This window comes from Pseudorca crassidens, chromosome 1 (assembly GCF_039906515.1).
Source record: "Pseudorca crassidens isolate mPseCra1 chromosome 1, mPseCra1.hap1, whole genome shotgun sequence".
Classification (NCBI taxonomy): domain Eukaryota; kingdom Metazoa; phylum Chordata; class Mammalia; order Artiodactyla; family Delphinidae; genus Pseudorca; species Pseudorca crassidens.
This window is the reverse complement of record NC_090296.1, coordinates 36,746,946-36,769,220: the sequence shown is the minus strand read 5'-3', so window position 1 is coordinate 36,769,220 and position 22,275 is coordinate 36,746,946. Positions and strand designations below refer to the sequence as shown.

Genomic DNA, 22,275 nt, shown 5'->3' with positions numbered 1-22,275 from the left:
CAGATTCAGAGAAGTCAAGTGAATTACATTAAGTCATTGATTAAAAGGGAGGTTTATAGGACGTTCTAAATATGAACTCAGTAGTGACAATAGGTAGCAAGTTAACTTGCTTTTATTATCTTAGTGTCAGCTAATGTTGATTGTTCATTGTAGGTACTTTATAGAGAAGCTGCCAATTCTTTTCTCACATAAGTCTAGTGGATATATCAGCAGAATGTGAACTTATATAGTAGGTTATTTTTAGAGTGGGTAGCTTTGAACAAAAGCCATTTCAGAGAATACTGGTGAATTCAAGTGGATAGTAAAACATTCATTAAAGCAGAATGAAGAAACTTTTAAATCGCATAACTTTTAAAACATAGTTTGGCTTATATGTATGAGGGCAGATAGCAGGTAAAATTTGAGATGGAGTATACTTTGTTGATGAAAGTACAACTAATACTGTGAGGATAAAGGAAGAAACTTAACAGAAACTCTTAGGAAGGAAAATAAAACTTTGAGACTTTAATAAGATAGGAAAAATGAAATGTGAAAAGCAATTCAGTTTTATTTAAGGATTGGCCATACATTTATCTCATTATCAAAATTTGTTGTCACTGTCTTCTTTCATTTTCTTCCTTCCCTTACGGGTTCTCTCTGAGAAAGGCTCTAGCATGGTGTGATATAGTGCAGTGCAGTTCTGGCTTTTGTCACTTATGACCAGCATGGTCTTGCACTAAAAGCTTGCTTATTAAGACATACTAAAGTGAATAATTTTTAATTAGTTAATCAGACTTTTGAAATTCAGGTACTGCATAAAAAATGAGACTGTATCTTTGATGTGACTATAGGATTACTGGAATAATCAAATGAAATCACGTGAAATTGTTTTAAAAACCGAAGACTTCACAAAGGTAAATAATATTAAGGTTTATTAAGGTTGAATAAACCTTAATCTCACCTGAATCTGCTCTAGGTTCATGAGTGACAAAGTGAGCATTCTGACCTTTTCATATATGTGTGTACATATATATATATATATATATATATACACTGCTTTTTGAGTTTTTAGGTAAGAGTGGACAGATTTTTAACATGGGTTGCCATGTGATAGAGGTCTAAACTTAGGCTCTACAATAGATGCAGATAGGAGCTTGTTAATCTTTAGGTGTACGATATGAGTCAGTAGCTGAGTCAAAGTGTCACAAAGAATGTACAGTTTTTAGTCTTGTTGAATATTATCAATAGAATAGGTTCCGGATTTTAACATCTGGGTTGGATACTTTGACAGGGGCATAGAATTTGATTAAAAGGGGACTTTAGGAACATCTATTCCAACCCCCTTGAAGATACCTTTTACAGGGTCCCAGAATTAGCTTTCCTCATACCGAAGAATCTTTCTGTTATGTGATGCAGTACACTTTTCTTATGGGCTCTTGTGTTTGGTGTTCTTTGTTTTTGTCGGCCCCAAATGACCTCCCTCTCCATCTGCTGTTGTGTATACTTTACATTTTGTTGGATATGTTGCAGGCTTGACTGAAGAGAGAACCTATTGATGGAACAGCCAGGAGTAGAAAGAGAATGATAGGTTCAGGAAGCAGGACAAAAAAGGAAATAATGATAACAATAATAGCTAACACTTATTAGCACTAAAGTCCCAGATGCTGCCCTAAATGCTTTTCTTATTTTATCTTACAACAACCTATGGTATTGAAATTAGTTAAATGAAATACTAATTTAACATTGTGCTAACTTAATAGTATTTACCCTTGTTACAGATGAGGGAGCTGAGCTTTGCACAGTAGAAGGCAGGGTTCATGCGTTTTGGTTCTAGAGACCAAACCTTTAATGCTACCACATATTGCTTTTTAAAGATAACTTGGAGGCCCCTCTGGGAAAAATTCTCTGCCTTTCCTTCTCTAAATGTGATAGCCATTAGAGATAAAAGATGAACATTTTAAGGCTGGTAATAACTTGGTTTAGGTGGTGGTGGTGGAGGAGGTGAAATATAGAATTTATTCAACATTTTAAGATTGCATGATGGTATCAGAAAGGAAGGAACCTGAATATAATCTACTATGCAAATCAGAGGGAAAGGGAATTTTGGTGAGGCTCTTGTAAGGACTAGATTTTATGATGCTATATAAGCATGAAAACTTGATATAGGAAGTTTAGTAAGGGCTTATGATCATTAGTTTATATAGATCAGCACTATACAATAAAAATATAATGTGAACCATGCATGTAATTTAAAATTTTCTGGTAGCCACATTAAATAAGGTAAAAAGAAACAGTTAAATTAGTTTTAATAATATATTTTATTTAACCTAATATATCAAAATATTATTTAAACTAATTAATAAAAAAATTAATGAAATATTTTACATTCTTTTATTCCTACTAAGTCTTTGAAATCAGTGTGTATTTTACACTTACAACATTTCTCAGTTTAAACTAGCCATATTTCACATGCTTAGTGGCTACTGACTACCTTAATGGACAGTGCATTTTTATACCATTAAAAGATATGTTCTTAAAAAATTTCTGACTGAATTACAATTAGATGGCTTATTCACCCCCTGTGGAGGAGTGGAGGGCAATCTGAGGTGGAAAGGCATCACTATTCAGTTGTGTCCAGAGAATCTGCTCAGGAGGGGGAACATTGTTTATACTTAGTAAGAAGAGGTAGGGAAGGATTTACCAAATGTTTAGGCTTCCTGTCATTTAGGCTTCCTGTTGTTTGAGGTACTGTGCGTTATAGTTAGAGGGACTTCTAGGGCATTCCAAATAATTTCTGTGGTCTTTATATAAGTTCTGGGCCCTGGTTTTATATAAAGAGCATAGTGCTTTTTCTGTAGACAGCTCTGGAAGAGAAGCACACAGTTCTTACTCATGAAATGTGGTGTCTGTTGGTTCAGGGACTCTGTGCCTCTGTCTGGAACCCTTCAGAACCTCACTGATTTCACTGATTTGCTTTTATGGGATTTAATATGTTTAAGGTTACATCATTCCTCAGGCAGGGATTTCTAAAATCTGCTTTTTCCTTTAAAAAAAAAAAGAAGAGAAAAAGAAAAGAAAAACCTGAACAAAATAAACTCATCACATAAAAAAATGACTAAATCTTTTCTAACTATGAAAGTGTAATATGTGTTCTTTGTAAAAATTTAGATAATGGAGATACATACTTTTACGTGTTTAATGAACAGATCTCCAGTAGAAGGAAGTGTTCACTCTTTGGCTTCCTCCTGTAGTACTGGGGTTCCTTGGGCAGTAGCACTCCAGTGAATCAGACTGTCTGTATGGGACAGGTAGTGAAGATTTTATTTCCTTTAAGAAGACAGTGAACAAATAAGAGGTATGTGTTTTTTCTGGCTGAGTTAAATACGTATATTGTCCTGTATTATGTATCATATTTTATTTGGCTAAGAGCCTAATTTTAATGCATTTCATTAAAAATTTTCTTAGTTATCTGTAAAACTGTAAGATTTATAAAACTAAGTAACAGCTGTAAGGCTTGTGTTAACTTGTTAAGAGATACTGGGTTAAAATACAAGTTCTGCTCTGTACAGTTTAACAGAATAGAATGTACTTTTACCAGTAATTTTCATTTTCTGAGTTTGTAGTTTTAGTGCTATGATGATGTTATCAGTATATAAATCTTTTTTGCCATGACTAATTGTGTTTTATTTGTTGTAGTTGTAGTTGTGTGTTGTAGAATGTAGTTGTGGTTCAGGTGGGGGTAAGGGAGGTTTGTGGAAACCAATGCTTACCATTTGGGGGATGGGTTGTGGGAAGAAGCAAGCTAGAAATATACTTGGAAGAAAGAAAACAGTAGCCACCTGGGAGCAATTTGAGATGAGGGGAAAAACAGATATTTTGAGAAAAGTTACAGTGTTTTAAAAAATAAATGATTCATATACAAAACTTAATCATTAGGAACATAAAATTTTATGAAATTTGTGTAGGAAACATCATGTTAGAGAACTTTGAATTTCATATTTATTACGTTCATATTTTGTGTGGATGAAATATAGAAGTCTTAGTAATTTTGAATTGACCCCTTCTGTGGCTTCTTAGACTCTTAACTAAGGATCATAGTCCTTATCTGTGGAGAGTCCCAAGACTGAGTTTGACAGGTTAATGAAATCTAAAGTTATTTAGTGTTAGCTGTTTAACTTTAGACTAGATTTTATTAACCTGTCTGTTCATATTTTCTGCTGGAAGGTTAACAGTCATATTGACCCTTGTCATGGAGTTATTAGTAACTTATAATTCTAAAGTACTGTGAAAACATTAAACACTCACTAAGTATTATATTTATTAGAACATTCCTTAGTGCAAAGCAGTTCATTCATTAACCCATACTTAATATTGGTTATTACGATTACCTGTCCTCAGCCATCCATCAGAGTCCTATGCCTGTCCTTCTTTAATTCTTAGACTTACAGGAACGTTGTGAGAGTGGGCTTAGGTCATGACTGACCTGGAGATGGCTCAGGAAAATTCTTGTAAAGGGTGGTTATGACTGTTGGAGTGGTTTTGTAGTGGCTGTTGTTGCCTGGCTGCTTCAGGAAGTTAGGTTAGAGTAAAGGGTTCGGGTTTTGGAGTTACTTGGTTTCTCTTGAATGCTGTCTCTGCTCCTTAACTATCTCTGTGCAAGTTACTTGCCCAGGCAAGTTATTAAACCTTAGTTTCCTTAACTGCAATTTGGAAATAGTAGCAACCACCTCTTAGGGTTGTTAGGAGGACCCCCACAAAATAATATCTCTGATGTTAGGGATAATAGCAGTTTACTGTTTGTTTTTTTTAATAAAGACAGTTGTTTTTAGAGCAGTTTTAGGTTCACAGCAAAACTGAGAGGGAGGTACAGCAGGTTCCTGTGTATGCTTTGCCCCTACATATGCATAGCCTCCTCCATTGTCCACATTCCCCACCAGAGTGGTACATTTGTTACAATTGATGAACCTTCATTGACACATCATAATCAAAAGTCCACAGTTTACCTTAGGATTCACTCTTTATGTTGTACATTCTGTGGGTTTGGACAAATATATAATGATATGTGTTTATCATTGTAAAACCATAAAGAGTACATTCACTGCAGCCCCCAAATCCTCTGTGCTTTTTCATCCCTTCTCCCCAACTTCTAGCCCTGGATAATTCCTCATCCTTTTACTGTCTCCATAGTTTTTCCTTTTCCAAAATGGCATATTAGTTGGAATCATACACTATGTAGCCTTCTCAGATTGACTTCATTCACTTTAAGGTTCCCCCATGTCTTTTCATGACTTGATAGCTCATTCCTTTTTAGCACTGAATAGTAAGTATTTCACTGTCTAGATGCACCATAGGTTACTTATCCATTCAGTACCTACTGAAGGACATTTTGGTTGCTTCCAAGTTTTGGCAATGATGAATAAAGCTACTATAAACAACCATGTGTAGGTTTTTGTGTGGACATTAGTTTTCAACTAGCGGCTACTTCTATTGAGCATTTATTTGTTTTAGCCAGACACTGTACTATGTACTTTACATGAAAAATATCATTTAATTCTTATGTATATATAATAGATCATGCAAAGTTTTATAGCCCATAGTAATATATGTCCAATAACTGGTTGCTATAATTATTTTCTCTGTGTTAGTTCCAAGCATGTAGTTTAAGTAGAAGTTGAGGCTGTTAAGATAAGACTCAGGAGTGGGCATTCTGACCAGACTTCAAAGACTTATTGAGGAGTTGACAGTGGATTCGAAGGTGAAGTATATATTAAAGTGTAGTTCAAGGATAATCTGCATGGTAATCACTTAGGAAGCTTGTTAAAATGTAGAGTTTTGGGTTCATCTTTAGAAACTCAGACTTTATGAATCAGAATCTCTGGTCACGGAGCTTGGATTCTGCAGTTTTACGAGCTTAATAAATAATTCTGATTCACCATGAATTTTGAGAATCATCTTTTTAAATTTATTCTTCCTGATGATTAAAAAATGATTCTAGTAGTTTTTAAATAGTTGTGTTTCTTTGATATAATAAGCTTTCTATTTTATTGGTGATGGAGCTGGTAAATTTTTTCCATTAAATTTTTTCCATGTTATGAGGGTAGGAGGGTAGTGATATTTGTTCATTCAACTTTTATTTAGTAAATATCACTTCTTTGAGGTATATTTTAATTTTTTCATAAATATAGCATATTTTACTTACTATTCAAATAATGTAGTCTTTTTGAATAAGGTAGGAAAGTAAGGCAGATTGAGAACATACTATTATGAAGATAGGTAGAGAGGTGAAGACAGTGGTTTTCTGGTGCTAACTAGAAAGGAAAATAAAACTATAAATAATTTACATAACTAATATGAATAATTAAAACCTGATGGAAATTTTCAAGGAGTTTTGGTATGGGTCACTTTATTAGTCATATTAGTTAATGAAAGAGTCATATCAGGAATGCTCAGCTTCTGTGCTTTTCGACGGTTGTGTTCCCTCCTAAGAACACTCTTCTTCTGGGTTTTGTCTATGTTGGCTTCCTGGGAAGTCTTACTCCAGATCCACAGTTTGGGAAGTCAAGTTTCATCCCTACAGTTCTTCACATGAACCTCAGCTTTCTTAGATTCTTCATGTAAAACCTTACCTAAAGGAACCAATGAATTGGCTTCAAGTCATAATTTTACACTTAGGTCTTTAGAAGACTCCATTTCAGTGAGTCTTTGCATTGGTATCTTTACCCCCCAAATCTTTCTGGCTCCAGCATCCACTTTAATAACTCTGTGGGTTAAGCAACTCCATTTTTAATGTCTGTAGTTCTGTTCATTCTCAGAAATGAGGTCACCAGGGCTTTGTCATTGTTAATGAAAAAGGTATTGTACACTTCACTTTTGGGGAGTGTCCTTAGACTGAATGAAGCTTAAACATCATAGACATTGTTGCTCTGCTTTAAATACTCATAGGATATAATTTTGCCTATTTTAAACTCAATCTGTTTGCCAATACAATAATATTATTTATCTCTGGGAACTTTGGCTATATTCTGTTGTGCTATTTAGAATTCACATGAATTATTAAACCTTTCTAGTAGGTCTTTTATTGAGCCTGTTGTCTGACCTCTTTAAAAGTAGTCTTCAGCATTTTCGAAAGAATCATTGGGTCTTCCTGGGACTGGAGATTTTGCTTCTGTTGTGACAGAAGCAGAGAGTGAACTTTTTTAGAAGTTAGGAGCAGTGGGGTACAGAAGAGGAGAAAAATCAGACTACATTTTATATCACGCCTGTTTCATTGTGAAAAATAATCATAGCCTTATGTCCTTTTCTTTTCTGAGGAGGGGGCGGTGGCGGTAAGAGTGCAGGGTGAATTAAGGAGGCATCACGGAGAATGTGTCTCCTAACATGGGGTTTCAGTTATTTCCTAAATACAGAGAGCAAAGTGGTTTTCTCCAGACATTTTTCTTTCATAGGAGGCCCGTGTGCAGTATTGGTATGTTTATCACTCACCCCAAAATATTGACAGTGTTGGCATTACAGGTAATCTGAGTTACTGCCTTTTCTGTCATGTTCCTCTCTGTTTTAAGTGTGGGCCACAAACCCGTAACAGTATTGATGTGATTATATTACTATTATAACTGTTGATAGTTTTCCTTTTAAATCAGAGAAAAGCACACTGATTTTTTTCCCTTTATTCTTATAGCATTTTTATTTCCAATAATTATACTTTTCTTCTGAATTATTTCAAAATGTTTTGGTATGGTATTGGTAAACATAGTATTATTTTTTGTGGTTAAGAGTCTAAACTCTTAAACAAGACTATCTGGGTTCAGTTCTCAGCTTTACCACTTACTAGTTGTGTGAACTGGGGCAGGTTATTTATTTTATATAACTCTTGCCTCGGTTTTATCTGTAAGACAGGGATTATAAAATTATCTACTTTTTACACGTGTTGAGGATTAAATCATTTAGCAAAGAACAATGCCTGCAATAGTACAGGCTGAACATGTATTAGTTATTATTCACTCACTAAAATAGTAGTCTCAGTAGATGCTAATAGACTTTAAAAGTTAACAAAATTAATATTTTAAAACTTTAGAAAAGCTTAATTTAGAAAGTTATTTTTAGGCTGGAGTTTTGTGTGCACGTGCGCGCGTGCGCGCACACACACACAAACTCACACACACTCCTTCTCGCACACCCTTTTCAAACTGTTACAGAACAATGTTTTTCAAACTTCGATGTGCATGCAGGTTACCTGGGGATCTTGGTAACATGTAGATTCCTACTAGCTTTGGAATAGGCCTGAGCTGCTGCCATTCTAACAAGCTCCACAGGTAATCCGGATGTAGCTAGTCTTTAGATCATAACTTGAGTATTAAAGTTATAGAATGTCCTACTAGTGGTTCTGAATCCTTCTGTCAGTACTTTATAAAAACTTGGGTGTTTTTTGTTTTTGTTTTTTAAAAAACATGCCTAGGCTTTACCCCAGACTAGTTAAATCAGATCTCTGGCATTAGTGTTCTGGACATTATCATCATCATTATCATTTTTTTCTTTTTTGTAAAAAAATATTCTAGGTCATTCTCATGTGTGAATAGCATTAAGAGCTACTACGGTAGTGATGTGAAGGAGAGTCAGTAAGCTAAGTAGCTCCATTTTATGTCTTCATTTACTGTTCTCTTCTATCCCTTTAAGCATCTGTAGGGATGATGAAGCATAGCTGGTCAGAACTCTTTAACTAGGAGGCAGCTAATAATTTTGGCTTGACGTTATCTTCACACTATACTGGACTAAAATGTTTGACTCCTTGAACCCTTCTTCATGGCTTCTATCTCCTATTGCTTTCATCATTTTTATAATCTTCTTTGGACTCTCCCTAATTTCTCAACAGCTTCCTGAAAGTATAGTAATTCAAACTCAATATAAAGTTGCTTTAACAAAACTGAACAGTGGCAGAGGCAGAAGAATAAAGTTCCTTCTACTTCATAAATTCTGTGATTTTTATTAAGGTGGAAAACTTATATTTGTTTCAGACTTTGTATTGGCCCTTTCTTTATGTTTTTGGGAGCTAAAGTGTGTTTTCTACCATAATATTTGTTTTAGTACATTACTTTCTTAGGTTATATTCCCTCTTTTTTCTTTCTCAACTGTACTTCTTGCCTCTGTTTCCCTTCTTGTACATATTTTTGAGGAGAGGCAGTAAATGTTTTCTCATGGACTATCATGTTTTGGGAAAGTAGTTTTCCAAACTGATCAAATCTTGCTGAAATTTTATTCCATCTAGTCATGATATATCATTGAGAATCTGGACAGGGAAACAATCTACGCTAGATATTTCTACCAAGAAAATTTAATACAGGGAGTGGGTTCTCAGGTGTCAGAGGCTGAAAAGGCAAAAGGGGAACACTGGAGTAACACAGAGTCAAAAATTGCAGAAAGCATCAGTCATCCAGAGGGCTGGGGCTCAAAACTTCTGGCTGTTGCTGGTACTTCTGAGAGAGCCAGAGAAAACTTGTGGCTGTCACCAACTGCTGCTGCTGGGGTGGAGGGCCTGTGCTAGGGCAATGCTGAGTGGAAAAAGTAAGTTTCTCCTTTTAGTGTTCTCATTGGCAGTATGAGGAAGCTAGCTGGCAAAAGAGAAAAGTAGTTTCCAGAGTTCTATTTTCAGCGTTACTGAGCTGAGTATTAAAGGGTGGATTTGCTGCTGAGAGACTGTAGCTGAATAACCAGCACATATAGCCTTCTCCTCCTCTCTTGGTCTCTTTCTTAGCTACAGGGATCCTGCATGCTCTTAGTGTCTAGGATTTAGAATGAAAGGAGTTATTATTATTATTTTTAAATTACTTGTCTAGCTAATGTGATTTGGGGGCATGAGACAGGACTATGTGCTCTAAGATAACTGTCACAGCCTTTCTTGGGAACTGAGAGTCCATTACTCGTTCTTTTGACTCTAAAGGGATTTCTGTTTTTCAAGATCCCTTATTCAATATACAAACATTTTAGGAGTACTGATAAACCAGAGGTTAAAAATTGGTTGCTTATTGGCCAAACAGTGGCCTACAGTGGAACTAATCTTTGAACAGAAGATTATACCTTCTCTCTCATTCTAATATTCTTCTTCCTGCAGAGCTTCTCAAAGTTTAATATGTATGTGAATTATTTGGGAATCTTGTTAAAATGCAGATTCTGATTCAGTATGTCACTGGTTAGGGCCTGAGATTCTGCATCTCTAAGAAGCGCCCAGTGGAGGCTGAAGCTACTAGTCCCTAGACCAAACTTTCTTCTCTCTTTCCTGCTTTGAGAACAAACCACTGGTCTGGCTTGGATCCATTGTTGGACCTGGTTTTGGGTGGTTGAAAGGAGTGGATCATTAAGGAAGAGTTTCTTGCAAGGCCACTTTCTAGAAATGTTTTGAGCAATTTTAGTAGAGGTATTTATAGCCATTTCTTTCCAGGTGGCACTAGAAGGACAGTGCCTCAGAATAGGTTGACTTTTCTTCCATAATTTTGATGCTGCTCCGGACGCAGAGGCATGCCAATCACTTGTAGTTTTCCTGGAACATCTGAGGCTTTTCAGTAATTGTGTATATGTTTAAGGGAAACTAATGGGAGATAGGATAGGAGGACAATTAGAAAATTCATGCATCAGATAGCTTGTGTTCACTAAAGCCATTATTCTTGATTAAATAGGGCTATCTATGGATTTTAAAAATTTGGTTTGAATTTCATACTAAATGCATTTTTCCACTTTTGACACTTTGATGTACTTCAGGTTGTCATCAAAGCAGAGGATCTTCTTTTCTTGAGCCAAATAAATGGTAATCTACCTTAATTGAACTTTGCATACAGCCCAAATTTATGAAGTTATTAATTGCTCTTTACATTTGGATTTTACTTTACCAAGGCATACCTGATCACATGACTAAAAAGTTATTCAGTTGCCATCCTTCAAGATCCTCTGCCTACCTCCCTCATCTCCACTAACCCCAATTCCTGGATCTTTCCTTTTGTCTTTACAGACCTAGGTTTTTAAGATCCTAGGTTCTTTGTTTCTGTCTTTTTATGAATGTTACTCTTAAATTTTTTAAATTCAGGCTGTAGATAATACAATTCAGGTCACGGAATTGAAATAATTGGCCTCTTTATCGGTTGAGGTGAAAGAGTTAAAATGAAAGTTAAGGATTCAGGGCACCCCTACAGAAACGAGGGGTGAAAAAATGCTCAATTTTAGGATCCTAAACAAAGCATTTTGATTGGCATATAGAGACCCTTGCATGCACACAAACGTCCATATTTGAATATTTATAGAAGATAATCTGTCAAAATTACTGTTATTTTAATTTGCCAAGCTTGGCTGATTGCTGCAGTTGGATGTTAGTTGAATTCTAGATGAGGAACTGTAAATAAGAGCTGGTCTAGAACATGCTTTTTGTCCTTGAAGCTGTTTAAATATTCCTCTCCCCCCCCCCTTTTTTTTAAAAAAAACAAAACAAAACAGTGAGGCCTTTTTATATTAGCTGGACTTTAATGTTTTCCTTTTTAGGGAAAAAGGATTAAAGTAAGGTGATAACAGTAAATACTAAAAAAATTTTTTTAGTTAAGAAAACCATTTACATTTCGTGAACAGGAATTGTTTAAATAGTTTTAACTATTTGTCCAATCTTTGCTTCAAAGATTTCCCTGGAGAGTTCAAACCTAGGGACATATATCACTTCAAGGCCTGAGGGGCCTTGAGGTTTCGTGTAAGTAAGTTTTATGTTAACAACAAAGAAAATGTATAGTTGTAGATAATTAATGTTACTGCTTTCTTTTGTCTCATTTTAAACAGTTGGTAATTTTAGTGACCCAGATTCAAGCAGTAATATCTTCCATTGGAAATATGTGATTTCGTCATCTTATGTTCTAGGGGAAGAAAGGTAAGCCATTTTTCACGCTTAATATTTAAGTAACTTTGTAAATAAATCAAAATTTTCTCTTTTAAAAGGTTAGAAAACCCTTTTCTCTTTAGGTAGTGTTTTCTCACCCAGAAGAAACTGTATTATTTATTTATGTCACATCGTTATTCCTCAAAAGATTCCACTGAGTCTATATTATTTCAGCTCTAGAGATGATACGATGACTTTCAAAACAATCATACAGTTTTTTGGAGCAGGACTATGTTCTGTGCTGTGTCTGCTAGGCTATCTTGTCCCTTTTATATAGCCATTCTCAGCTGAATAGTTTATTTTTACATATATAACCACCTGACATGACTAGATAGTCTTAATATTTTTTGTTTTTGCTTTTGATGTTTTCATTTATCTCTTGTAAACTGCCATAATTGGATCCATTTTGTTGGTTATTACTTTAGCTAGAAACTATGTCAAGTACTAAGTCTCAGTTTTACTTAGACATTGACTTCGTTTTGGGGTTTCAGGAATGTGGGGTCTCAGGAATATATTTTATATTCAGCAAATTAAAAGTGAAACTTTTAGAGCACTCTTTTCCATTTTTCACAAGCATCCATCTTCATCCTCATTTGACAATCCTTTTTTGGGTAGATTTTCTTTTTTCTAGGAGTGTTTATATAATCTTTCACTTGTTACTGTGTGGTCTCTTTTCCCAGTTCTTTTTGTGGCTATCCCTATTACCATTCTCCGTATATCTCACTCTAACTCCTCATGATCCTCCTAGGAAAATTATATGTGCAACTCTGTAGTTATCCTCTGAATGAAGGATAATCACATTATTAATAATTCCTTAAGATGTTATGCTCACTCCTAATTTTGTAATTAATAATAACATTATTAATAATTATTAATATACATAACATTATTAATTCCTTAAGATGTAACGCTTGCTCCTAATTTTGTAATGGTTCACCATCTGTTCACTGTACAAAGGGCTCAGAAATGTCTATTGTATCTAATGCACCACAGATGTGGAAATAATAATAAAATTTATATTTATGTAAAGCAAAGATACTGCTAATATGTTCCCTTGGATTTGGCCATTCTGATATTCTTGCTGTGTTTGGAGGCTTATTAAGTATGTTAAAACTCAAGTTGAATGCAATTTAAGTCAGAGATATAAAAAGTAATGAGCTGTTTTACAGTGTGATTTGGAAAAAAAAATTAGTTGTATTTCTTGCTTATAAGAACAGCAGATAGCACAGTTGACTAAGATTTTCTAAGTAAAGTAATTTTGATAAACGTTAATTTCATGGCAATAGAAAATGTTGGGAATTGGCATCCAAATGTCAAATTTCACCTACAAATCTTAGCTTTCTACTGATTTTTTTTTTCCCACAGAGGAAGAATCTTAAAACTTAAATTTGTGTAGAAGACATTATAATGCTACTTTAGGAATAAGAAACAGGCTTATTTTTCTGCAATTGAACAGTAGGGATAACCAGTGCATTGCAGTACTTATTGATAGATTTTTTTAAAAGCTCTTATGGAAATTTAATCAAGTGTTTATTTAGGAAATATTTTAGTGTATAATAATGATGCGGGATCTAAACGATAACCTACGATATTCATCTATGTGCTTTCATTGTTTCAGAAAGAAATGATGAAGTGTATTGTTTAATAATTTGCATTTTGGTATTATTTATAGGGTAAACACTATGAATAATCATATTTTAGGTAATTCACGTGCCATTGAGACAAATTTAGATTTCCATTTGTTTCTTCTCTCCCTAATATCATAAGAGTGCTATATATCACTCTATCAGTTAGTTAAAAGGTAAAAATTGAAAATGGATTTTGTTTTGTTTTGTTTCTGATCTGACATGTAAGGAGCTTAGAAGTCATCACTCCATCCTAACCACAAGTAAAAAACTGAACAAACTGAAAAATCAACAACTCTTTTTAGATCCATCAGAGAAGTGAGGTCACAGGGCAAACCTCTGCTCTCAAATTAGAGAGACAGACAGGCAAATACAGAGAATGACAACTTACCCTAGCAAAAACCTCCAAGGGCACCACTAGTGAGTAGGAAAATCTAAAGTGTGATTAACAAATTAGGGGAGACTCCATGTGGACAAGCCTGAGGTTAAAAACTCCAAGGGGACCCAGTCATAGAGAGCCCCCCACACTTTCATGAGTTTGCTTCTAGGAGCTCTACCAGGTCCTCACAGTGAATATCTGAGAAGAAGCGCCTGGTGCTTCCTGCAGGGGGAGGGAAGAGTAACCATTTTGAAATATGCCAAGGCATCATGTTTTTCTTAACAAGATCTGCTATCAAGAGAAAGTATTTTACCAGGGCCTAATCTATTAAGGTGTTATCAGAGGCTAACTGACCTGGAGGAAGGGAAATACCCAACTGTAGCCTTCCACATGGTGGGGAGAGAAATATCCCATTCCAGTCCCCTGTAGCCATCCTGTTCCACCTTGGAGGGGAGCATAGGACTGAAAAGAACTTGTGACGTTCACGGCTCGGTGGGCGCAGGCCTAACCATAGCACTGTAGAATGCTTCTACTCCCCTCCACACCTTAACCACATTAGTAAATTCCTATTCGTTACAGTTCCTTTTACCCAGTGCATCATGTCTGACTTCCAACAAAAAAATTACAAGGCATACTATACTAAAAAGCAAAAACCACAGTTTAAAGAGAGCAAGCATCAGGATCAGACTCAGGTGTGTCAGGAATATTGGAATTATGAGACCAGGAATTTAGAACAACTATGATTAATATGCCAAGAGCACTAATGGAAAAAGTAGACAACCAAGAACAGATGAATAATATAAGTAGAGAGATAGAAAATCTAATAAAGGATAAAAAAGAAGTGCTTGAGATAAAAAGCTATAACAGAAATGAAGGATGGCTTTGATGGGTTCATTATTAGACTGGGCGTGGCTGAGGAAAGAATTTCTCCAAGCTTAAGGATATGTCAGTAGAAACTTCTAAAACTGAAAAGCAAAGAGAAAAAAGACTGGAAAAAAGAAAAAATATCCAAGGACTGTAGGACAACTACAAAAGGTACAACATATGCATAATGAAAATACCAGAAGGAGAAAAAGAAACAAGAATAATGACAGAGAATTTCCCCAAATTAATGTCAGACTCCAAACCACAGATCTAGGAGGTTCAGAGAATGCCAGGCAAGATAAGTGCCCAAAAAGCTTTATCTAGGGATATCATATTCAAATTGCAGAAAATCAAAGATACAGAAAATAATCTGGAAAGAAACCAAAGGAGAAAGAATTACCTTAGGTACAGAGATCTTCTCTTCAGAAACTATGAAAACAGGAAGAGAGTGGGGGGAATATTTAAAGTGTTGAGAGGAAAAACCAACAATCTACAATTCTGTATCCTGTAAAATTATCATTCAAAAGTGAGGGAGAGTAAAGACTTTTTCAGGCAAACAAAAATTGAGAGAATTTGTTGCTAGTGGACCTGCTTTGCAAGATATGTTAAACGAAGTTCTTCAGAGAAGGGAAATTATATAGGCCAGAAACTTGTATCTCCCTTAAAAAAGAAGAAGAAGATTAGAGAAAGAATAAGTGAAGCTTGAATAAAAACTTTTATTTTTCTTAATAGATCCAACAGATAACATAATTTGTTTGAAATAATAGTAGCAACAATGTATTCAGTGATTATAGCTCATATATAAGTGAAATGAATGATGACAGTGATACAAGGGTTGGGAGGTAGAAATTAGGAATATTCTTTTATAAAGTACTTGGACTACATATGAAGTGGTATAGTGTTATTTGAAAGTGGACTTGGATTATTTGGAAATGTATAATGCAAACTCTAGGGCAACCATTAAAAAAAAGTTTAAAAAAATGTAGTTGACATACTAAGAAAAGAGACACAATGGAATCATAAAATGCTCAATTAAAACCACAAAAGACAGAAAAAGAGTGGAAGACAGAAACAGGAACAAAGAACAAAAGCAATGAGTAGAAAGCAGTAACAAATATGGTAGATATTAACCCAAGTATATCAATAGTTGCTTTAAATAGCAGTGGTTTAAATACACTAAAAGACAGACTGTCAGATTGGATCAAAAGTCAAGACCCAACTATATGTTGTGTACAGAAACTCTCTTTAAATATGAAGACACATATAGATTAAAATTAAAGGGATGGAGAAAGATATACCATGCTAACGCTAATCAAAAGGAAGCTGATGTAACTATATTAGTTTCAGACAGAGCAGACTGCAGAGCAAGGAAGATTTTCAAGGATAAATAGGAGCATTATATAATGATAATTCTTTAAGAAGACTTAACAATCCTTAATGTATATGCACCTAACAGGTCGTCAAAATATGTGATGCAAAAACCGACAGAATTGCAAAAAGAAGTAGATCGGTCCACAATTGTAGTAGGTGATACCTCAACTCTCCTCTGTCAGAAATGGACAGATGTAGCAGAAAATCAGTAAGGACATATCTGAACTCAGCAGCAGCATCAATCAACTGGATATGATTGACATCTGTAATCCAGCAACAACAGGGAATATGCGAGTTCTTTTTAGTTTTAAATTTTTTTTAGTAGGATTCACATCATAAATATGTGATCAGAAAGAAAAAAGATGAGGAACTCATTTTAAAAAATACAACAAACTGTCACCTACCTCACCTCTACCTCTTACATATTTTAGAGTAAGAATTTTAAAACTTTGATTTTTTTAAAATACTTAAACATTTTTCTTACCTCAAGCTTGGTATAATGAATGAAAGAGTTATGGGGGTTACTTTTACAAATGAAACCTACCTGGCACTTTTTCGTTTACTGGTATTAGGAAGGAATACCTCCTACAACTCTTTGGTTCCATGTAGCAAAATTTGAAAACTGTGAAATATGTATGAATCCCCCATGCCCTAGCCAGTATTTGATAATTATTGACCTTTGCTCCTGAATAATAGACCTCTAGGTATCCATATTCTTTTGAGTGATCTAGAGCAATGGTCCCCAAACTTTTTGGCACCAGGGACTGGTTTCATGAAAGACAGTTTTTCCACTGACAGACTGGTACCAGTACGTGGCCCAGGGGTTGGGGACCCCTGATCTAGAGGAAGAGCAGAAGCAGATGAGAAAGGACAGGGGAGAATTTGTAAAGGGAGAGAATATTCATTGTTATCATTTGTCTGTCTGGCAGACTTATGATAGCGACACTACAGGGATTAATAACATAGACAGGATTTAGAAATCTTGTTAAAATGGATTCAGTGAAATTGTTCCCCTCTCTGTAGAATTAAAAACCAAACCAAATCAAACCAAACCAAACCAAACACAAAAATAAAATACATCAAATGAACTTTCCTCCTTGGATCACAAGTAGTGGTTTGAGGACAGAATCTATCAATGTGTAATCTCATGGTTTCTGTCCTGTCTTAGCTGCTGACTAGCTGTACAAACCTTGATGAAGTCAAATCATTTCTTACCTCAGTTTCCTCATCTTCAAAATGAAGATAGTGCCTACCTTACAGAGCACTGGTAAGAACTAATTGAGGAAATGCATGCAAGGTGCCCGGCTCATATTTGGCATGCACCGGTGTTACTTCTCCTCCTAGTTCCTTTCAGCATCAGTAGTAATGTCTGGATTCCAGTCCTTGAATTCACTAGTTACTCGTCATGAGATCATTGTAAAATCAAATTATTTTGTCTCTCCAAGTCTAATTTTCCTTTGACATAAGATCATTAATACTCATGTTGTAAAGTTGTGGTTGTAATTCATTTCCTCATATAGTCTAGGAGGTTTTTGTTGAATCTAAATCTGAATGTTAAATTGCTAAAAAACTGATATAAATATGTGAGTTTTACTGGTTAGATCTTTTGGACACCAAATCCAGAATATTTTTTAAGGAATATATAGTAGGAGGAATGTAATAAGGAAAAGTAAATCTCTAGGTTTTTTTTTTTTTTTTTAATGGGAGGACTCTCTACGCTCACTTACTTAATTTTTGCTTAATACAATTCATTGGGAAAGTATTGAAGGATTTATTTTCAATACTTGAATTTATTTTCAAGTATTGAAAGATTCAAGTATTGAATCAAGTATTGAAAGATTCAAAGTATTCAAGATTGAAGAATTTATTTTTGCTTGAAATACTGGGTTGGCCAAAAGGTTCATTCGTTTTTTTCCATAGGATGGCTCTAGTAGTGCTTAGTTGTCTTTAACTTTATTCGAAATAATTTTGTTAGATTGTATATGACAGCTGTCATATCAATGTGCATTTAAAAAAAGACTTATCAAAATTGGTGAATTTTTGTGTAGCCATTTTCATATTGAAAATGGAAGAAAAACAACATTTTTGGCATATTATGCTCTATTATTTCAAGAAAGGTAAAAACACAACTGAAACGCAATAAATAGATTTGTGCAGTGTATGGAGAAGGTGCTGTGACTGATCAAACATGTCAAAAGTGGTTTGTGATGTTTCGTGCTGGAGATTTCTCGCTGGACGGTGCTCCATGGTCCAGTAGACCAGTTGAAGTTGATAGCGATCAAATCGAGACATTAACTGAGATCAATCAACATTATACCATGCAGGAGATAGTCAACATACGCAAAATATCCAAATAAGCACTGAAAATCATTTGCACCAGCTTAGTTATGTGAATCACTTTGATGTTTGGATTCCACATAAGTTAAGCGAAAAAAACCTTCTTGACTATTTCTGCATGTGATTCTCTACTGAAACGTAATGAAAATGTTCTGTTTTTAAAACAAATTGTGATGGCCGATGAAAGTGGATACTGTGCAATAATGTGGAATGGAAGAGATCGTGGGGCAAGCGAAATGAAACACCACCAACCACACCAAAGGCCGGTCTTCATTCCAAAGAAGGTGATACTGTGTGTATGGTGGGATTGGAAGGGAGTTCTCTATTATGAGCTTCTTGCGGAAAGCCAAACGATTAATTCCAACAAGTACTGCTCCCAATTAGACCAACTGAATGCAGCACTCTACGAAAAGCGTCCAGAATTAGTCAACAGAAAACATATAATATTCCATCAGGATAATGCAAGACCGCATGTTTCTTTGATATCCAGGGAAAAACTGTTAGAGCTTGGCTGGGAAGTTCTGATTCATCCACCGTATTCACCAGACATTGCACCTTCGGATTGAGATTTATTTCGGTCTTTACAAAGTTCTCTTAATGGAAAAAGTTTCAGTTCCCTGGAAGACTGTAAAAGGCACCTGGAACAGTTCTTTGCTCAAAATGATAAAAAGATTTGGGAAGATGGAATTATGAAGTTGCCTGAAAAATGGCAGAAGGCAGTGAAACAAAAGGGTGAATATGTTGGTCAATGAAGTTCTTGGTGAAAATGAAAACATATCTTTTATTTTTACTTAAAAACCAAAGGCACCCTGTGGCCAACCCAATAGCTACTTCTAGAAAGAATATGCATAGGGCAGTATGTTAGGGAGTCCAAACACTTGAATGTACCTATTTCTTTGCTTTTGTTCTTTTTATCTTAGGTGACTTTATTTTAAAAGGAGACTTCAGTGTACAGTAATGGTTTTATGGGCAGACCTTGGAAAATTATTCAGTACTGAAAATTTTCTGGTTTGATAATTGTCAGAGAAAGAATAATAAACCAGTATTAAAATTTAATGCAAAATTTTAGTAAATTAAGGTCAAGACTCATAAATGAATCATGTTAAATGAGTTATGAATTAGATCAGTATTATTGGTGAACTTAGCTATGTGTTAAATCAATATAATTTCTTTGACATAATCACAGAATAGGAATTGATGTATATGTGGTATATTGTATTGAAGGGTTGTAGATTGACGAACTGGGAAGTTTGTATTTTAACGATGTTATAATTCCATGAATTTCAGTTAGGTTTATTTGAATATGAATCACTTTTATAAAAACCAGCAGCAAAATATTATTGCTTTTATATTCTGTAGCAGTTGAGTCAGCTTTTGTATGTAATCAGATGAATGTAAATGTAAACTTTAACTTATTTTCTTACACATTTCCCAAAATTTAGGAAATAATTAGCATACAAAGTGTTAATTACTTTTAAGAATTCCCAGTTTATCATTTTATTTGACATTATGTAACTCCTTATTAGATGCTTATTAACAACCCTGAAAATGTTGCACAAAGTATAGTCTTTGCATGCATAGTCTTTACCTGCAAAAAAAAGAATAGAAGAAAATACAATAAAAACTGAATTGCAAAAACATTGAGCGAAGACAAGCTTCTGCTGAGAAGATGGATATGAATTTTATGTGTGAATGTTAGGGACATATGGATATGTTGATTATGGCCACATTTAGTATTTTTGTTGTAAAGCAGAGGATTTACAGAGTTAGATTAAATGCATTATGGGTATGGCTGAGATCAAAATAACTTTATTTTCTTCAAGGATTTTTTTGGTTTTGTTTTTTGGGTTTTTTTTTGTGGTGGGGGTATTGTGTTTGTTTTTAAAAAAGCCAGATACTTAAGTATAAAACTGGGTAATAATTTAAACTACATTTTTCTTAATAATTTAATGTTAAGAACAATTAGAATTCTGTGACTGCAAGGTATTATTTGGACAAATCATTCATAAAGTAATATGATTTATATATTTTTCTTATTTTTTATTATGGTAAAAAATATATAACAAAATTTACCATTTAACCATTTAAAGTGTATAATTCAGTAGTGTTAAGTATATTCACATTGTTGTGCAAACATCACCACTATCCATCTCTAGAACTTTTTCATCATTCTGAATAAAACTCTGTACCTATTAAATATTAACTTCCTATTCTTCCTGACCCCCAGCCCCTGTAACATGGGGTTGCTATCCAAAATATATAAATAGCTCATACAGCTCAACATCAAAAATACAAACAACCCTATAAAAAATGGGCAGATGATCTGAATAGATATTTTTCCAAAGAAGACATATAGATGGCTAACAGACACATGAAAAGATGCCCAACATTGTTAATTATCAGAGAAATGCAAATCAAAACTTCAATGAAATATCACCTCAAACCTGTCAGAATGGCTATCATCAAAAAGAATACAAATAAATATTGGTGAGGATGTGGAGAAAAGAGAAGTCTTATACGTTGTTGGTGGGAATTATAAATTGGTGCAGCCACTGTGGAAAAGAGTATGGAGGTTTCTCAAAAAACTAAGAATAGAATTACCATATGACCCAGCAATTCTACTCCTAGGTACATATCCAAAAAAAATGAAAACACTAATTGGAAAAGATACATGCACTGCAATGTTCATAGCAGCATAATTTACAATTGCTAAGATATGGAAGCAGCCTTAGTGTTCATCAACAGAAAAATAGATAAAGAAGATACAGTATGCGTGTGCACGTACGCGCACGCACACACACACAGACACACACACACAATGGAATGCTACTCAGCCATAAAAAAGAATGAAATTTTGTCATTTGCAGCAACATGGATGGAGTTGGAGGATATTATGGTAAGTGAAATAAATCAGAGAAAGACATACTAAATGTTGTCACTTATATGTGGAATCTAAAAAATAAACGAGTGAATATAACAAAAAGAAACAGACTCCCAGATACAGAGAACAAACTAGTGGTTACTAGTGGGAGAGGGATGGTGGAGGGGAGGGACAATATAGTGTCTAGGGGATTAAGAGGTACAAACTACTATGTATAAAATAAGCTATAAGGATGTATTGAACAACACAGGGAATATAGCTGATATTTTATAATAATTATAAGTCGAGTATAATCTTTAAAAATTGTGAATCACTATGTTATACACCTGTATTATATAACATAATCACTATGTTATACATAGTGTATATGTATAACATATACACTATGTTATATAGTATTGTACATCAACTAAACCTCAGTAAAAAAAAGTCAAAATAATGAAAAGAAAAAAAAGACTTTACTCCGCATTCTCCCTGACCCCCAGGCCCTTTAATCACTATTCTGTCTCTGATTTTGACTACTCTAGGTTCCTTATGTGAGTTGAATCATACAACATTTGTCCTTTTGTGATTGACTTCTTTCACTTAGCATAGTGTCTTCAAGGTTCACCCATGTTGTATCATGTATCAGAATTTCATTCTTTTTAAGACTAATATTCTGTTTTATTCATGTACCACATTTTGTTTATCCATTTATCTGTCAATGGACATTTGGGCTGTTTCTACCTTTTGGCAGTTGTGAATAATGTTGCTATGAACATTGGTGTGCAAATGTCTGTTCAACTGTGGTCATGTATTTTTATATATTTTTTAACATTTAAAGATATTTGAGGTAATGAAATTCTCTTTGAATGGGCTACATGAATATCTGTATTTTCACTGATATCAGTGAATATTCATTGAATACCTGTTGTGTATTCTAAGGGATATAAAGAGAATA

General features: G+C 34.5%; 1 protein-coding gene across 9 annotated transcripts in view; it reads left to right on the top strand.

Annotated features, from left to right (window-relative positions):
* Positions 1–22,275, top strand: part of FUT8 (fucosyltransferase 8) — a 324,684-nt gene that overhangs the window by 110,329 nt on the left and 192,080 nt on the right. For 4 of the 9 annotated variants that reach the window (XM_067733024.1, XM_067733042.1, XM_067733033.1 and 1 more), the window contains one exon: positions 11,782–11,869. The exons of 4 other annotated variants lie outside the window; for them this stretch is intronic. The gene's annotated coding sequence lies outside the window, so the exon portion shown is untranslated. Of the gene's footprint in view, positions 1–10,725; positions 10,772–11,781; positions 11,870–22,275 lie in introns of those variants that run through there. One more of the 9 variants, XM_067733052.1, reaches the window with a different exon arrangement.